Source organism: Mus caroli, unplaced genomic scaffold, assembly GCF_978045245.1.
Source record: "Mus caroli unplaced genomic scaffold, Mus_caroli_1 scaffold_21, whole genome shotgun sequence".
Classification (NCBI taxonomy): Eukaryota; Metazoa; Chordata; class Mammalia; order Rodentia; family Muridae; genus Mus; species Mus caroli.
In genome coordinates, this window is record NW_028227276.1 from 3,449,923 (window position 1) to 3,454,592 (window position 4,670).

Sequence of the window (4,670 nt, forward strand, 5' to 3'; positions counted from 1 at the left end):
ACTGAGAGAGACAGAGATAGAGACTGAGAGAGACAGAGAGAGAGACAGAGAAGACAGAGAGAGACACAGAGAGAGACAGAGAGAGACAGAGATAAAGACTGAGAGAGACAGAGAAAGACAGAGAGAGAGGGAGAGAGAGAGACAAAGAGAGACAAAGAGAGACAGAGAGAGAGACAGAGAGAGACAGAGAGAGACAGAGAGAGACACAGAGAGAGACAGAGTGAGACACAGTGACAGATAGAGAGAGACAGAGTGAGACACAGAGGGAGACAGAGCGACAGAGTGATAAACAGAGAGAGACAGAGATAGAGACAGAGAGAGAAAGAGGGAGACAGAGAAAGCCAGAGACAAATAGAGAGACAGAGAGAGAGAGATTGAGACAGAGAGAGACTGAGAGAGACAGATAGAGACAGAGAGAAACAAAGACAGAGACAGAGAGATACAGAGATAGAGAGAGAGACAGAGAGAGACAGAGAGAGACAGAGATAGAGACAGAGAAACAGAGGGAGACAGAGGGATACAGAGAGAGACAGAGAGAGACACAGTGAGAAATAGAGAGAGACAGAGAGAGACACAGAGGGAGACAGAGCGACAGAGTGATAAACTGAGAGAGACAGAGAGAGACAGACAGAGACAGAGAGAGACAGAGATAGAGAGAGAGACGGAGAGAGACAGAGAGAGTCAATGAGAGACAGAGAGAGACAGAGAGACAGAGATAGAGATAGAGAGAGACAGAGAAAAAGAGAGAGACAGAGAGAGACAGAGATAGAGACAGAGAGAGACAGAGAGAGACAGAGAGAGACAGAGACAGAGACAGAGAGAGACAGAGATAGAAAGAGTGACAGATAGAAACAGAGAGAGACAGAGAGAGACAGAGAGAGACAGAGAGAGACAGAGAGAGACAGAGATAGAGACAGAGAGACAGAGAGAGACAGAGAGAGACAGAGAGAAACAGAGTGAGAGATAGAGAGAGACAGAGAGAGATACAGAGGGAGACAGAGCGACAGAGTGATAAACTGAGAGAGACAGAGAGAGACAGAGACAGAGACAGAGAGAGACAGAGATAGAGAGAGAAACGGAGAGAGACAGAGAGAGTCAATGAGAGACAGAGAGAGACAGAGAGACAGAGATAGAGATAGAGTGAGACAGAGACAAAGAGAGAGACAGAGAGAGACAGAGATAGAGACAGAGAGAGACAGAGAGAGACAGAGACAGAGACAGAGAGAGACAGAGAGAGACAGAGAGAGACAGAGAGAGACAGAGAGAGACAGAGAGAGACAGAGACAGAGACAGAGAGAGACAGAGACAGAGACAGAGAGAGACATAGAGAGACACGGAGGGAGACAGAGCAACAGAGTGATAAACAGAAAGAGACAGAGAGAGACAGAGACAGAGACAGAGAGAGACAGAGATAGAGAGAGAGACAGAGAGAGACAGAGAGATACAGAAAGAGACAGAGAGAGACAGAGAGAGACACAGTGAGAGATAGAGAGAGACAGAGAGAGACACAGGGAGAGATAGAGCAACAGAGTGATAAACAGAGAGAGACAGAGAGAGACAGAGACTGAGACAGAGACAGAGATAGTGAGAGAGATGGAGAGAGACGGAGAGAGACAGAGAGAGACAGAGAGAGACAATGAGAGACAGAGAAAGAAAGAGAGAGACAAAGACAGAATGAGAGAGACTGACAGAGACAGAGAGAGACAGAGAGAGACAGAGAGAGACAGAGAGAGACAGAGACAGAGAGAGACAGAGAGAGACCGAGAGACAGAGATAGAGACAGAGAGACAGAGAGAGACAGAGAGAGACAGACAGAGACAGACAGAGAGACAGAGAGATACAGAGAAAGACAGATAGAGACAGAGAGACAGAGAGAGACAGAGACATACAGATAGAGACAGAGAGAGACACAGTGAGAGATAGAGAGAGACAGAGAGAGACACAGAGGGAGACAGAGCGACAGAGTGATAAACTGAGAGAGACAGAGAGAGACAGAGACAGAGACAGAGAGAGACAGAGATAGAGAGAGAGACGGAGAGAGAGAGAGAGAGTGTCAATGAGAGACAGAGAGAGACAGAGAGACAGAGATAGAGATAGAGAGAGACAGAGACAAAGAGAGAGACAGAGAGAGACAGAGATAGAGACAGAGAGAGACAGAGAGAGACAGAGACAGAGACAGAGAGAGACAGAGATAGAAAGAGAGACAGAGAGACAGAGAGAGAGACGGAGAGAGACACAGAGAGACAGAGAGAGACAGAGATAGAGACAGAGAGACAGAGAGATACAGAGAGAGACAGAGTGAGACACAGTGAGAGATAGAGAGAGACATAGTGAGACACAGAGGGAGACAGAGCGAAAGAGTGATAAACAGAGAGAGACAGAGATAGAGACAGAAAGAGAAAGAGGGAGACAGAGAAAGCCAGAGACAAAGAGAGAGACAGAGAGAGAGATAGAGACAGAGAGAGACTGAGAGAGACAGAGAGAGAGACAGAGACAGAGAGAAACAAAGACAGAGACAGAGAGAGACAGAGATAGAGAGAGAGACAGAGAGAGACAAAGAGAGACAGAGATAGAGACAGAGAGACAGAGGGAGATAGAGGGATACAGAGAGAGACAGAGAGAGACACAGTGAGAAATAGAGAGAGACAGAGAGAGACACAGAGGGAGACAGAGCGACAGAGTGATAAACTGAGAGAGACAGAGAGAGACAGAGACAGAGAGAGACAGAGGTAAAGAGAGAGACGGAGAGAGACAGAGAGAGTCAATGAGAGACAGAGAGAGACAGAGAGACAGAGATAGAGATAGAGAGAGACAGAGAAAAAGAGAGAGACAGAGAGAGACAGAGATAGAGACAGAGAGAGACAGAGAGAGACAGAGAGAGACAGAGACAGAGACAGAGCGAGACAGAGATAGAAAGAGAGACAGATAGACACAGAGAGACAGAGAGAGAGACAGAGAGAGACAGAGAGAGACAGAGATAGAGACAGAGAGACAGAGAGAGACAGAGAGAGACAACGAGAGAGACAGAGAGAGACTGAGAGAGACAGAGATAGAGACTGAGAGAGACAGAGAGAGAGACAGAGAAGACAGAGAGAGACACAGAGAGAGACAGAGAGAGACAGAGATAAAGACTGAGAGAGACAGAGAAAGACAGAGAGAGAAGGAGAGAGAGAGACAAAGAGAGACAAAGAGAGACAGAGAGAGAGACAGAGAGAGACAGAGAGAGACAGAGAGAGACACAGAGAGAGACAGAGTGAGACACAGTGACAGATAGAGAGAGACAGAGTGAGACACAGAGGGAGACAGAGCGACAGAGTGATAAACAGAGAGAGACAGAGATAGAGACAGAGAGAGAAAGAGGGAGACAGAGAAAGCCAGAGACAAATAGAGAGACAGAGAGAGAGAGATTGAGACAGAGAGAGACTGAGAGAGACAGATAGAGACAGAGAGAAACAAAGACAGAGACAGAGAGATACAGAGATAGAGAGAGAGACAGAGAGAGACAGAGAGAGACAGAGATAGAGACAGAGAAACAGAGGGAGACAGAGGGATACAGAGAGAGACAGAGAGAGACACAGTGAGAAATAGAGAGAGACAGAGAGAGACACAGAGGGAGACAGAGCGACAGAGTGATAAACTGAGAGAGACAGAGAGAGACAGAGACAGAGACAGAGAGAGACAGAGATAGAGAGAGAGACGGAGAGAGACAGAGAGAGTCAATGAGAGACAGAGAGAGACAGAGAGACAGAGATAGAGATAGAGAGAGACAGAGAAAAAGAGAGAGACAGAGAGAGACAGAGATAGAGACAGAGAGAGACAGAGAGAGACAGAGAGAGACAGAGACAGAGACAGAGAGAGACAGAGATAGAAAGAGTGACAGATAGAAACAGAGAGAGACAGAGAGAGACAGAGAGAGACAGAGAGAGACAGAGAGAGACAGAGATAGAGACAGAGAGACAGAGAGAGACAGAGAGAGACAGAGAGAAACAGAGTGAGAGATAGAGAGAGACAGAGAGAGATACAGAGGGAGACAGAGCGACAGAGTGATAAACTGAGAGAGACAGAGAGAGACAGAGACAGAGAAAGAGAGAGACAGAGATAGAGAGAGAAACGGAGAGAGACAGAGAGAGTCAATGAGAGACAGAGAGAGACAGAGAGACAGAGATAGAGATAGAGTGAGACAGAGACAAAGAGAGAGACAGAGAGAGACAGAGATAGAGACAGAGAGAGACAGAGAGAGACAGAGACAGAGACAGAGAGAGACAGAGAGAGACAGAGAGAGACAGAGAGAGACAGAGAGAGACAGAGAGAGACAGAGACAGAGACAGAGAGAGACAGAGACAGAGACAGAGAGAGACATAGAGAGACACGGAGGGAGACAGAGCAACAGAGTGATAAACAGAAAGAGACAGAGAGAGACAGAGACAGAGACAGAGAGAGACAGAGATAGAGAGAGAGACAGAGAGAGACAGAGAGATACAGAAAGAGACAGAGAGAGACAGAGAGAGACACAGTGAGAGATAGAGAGAGACAGAGAGAGACACAGGGAGAGATAGAGCAACAGAGTGATAAACAGAGAGAGACAGAGAGAGACAGAGACTGAGACAGAGACAGAGATAGTGAGAGAGATGGAGAGAGACGGAGAGAGACAGAGAGAGACAGAGAGAGAC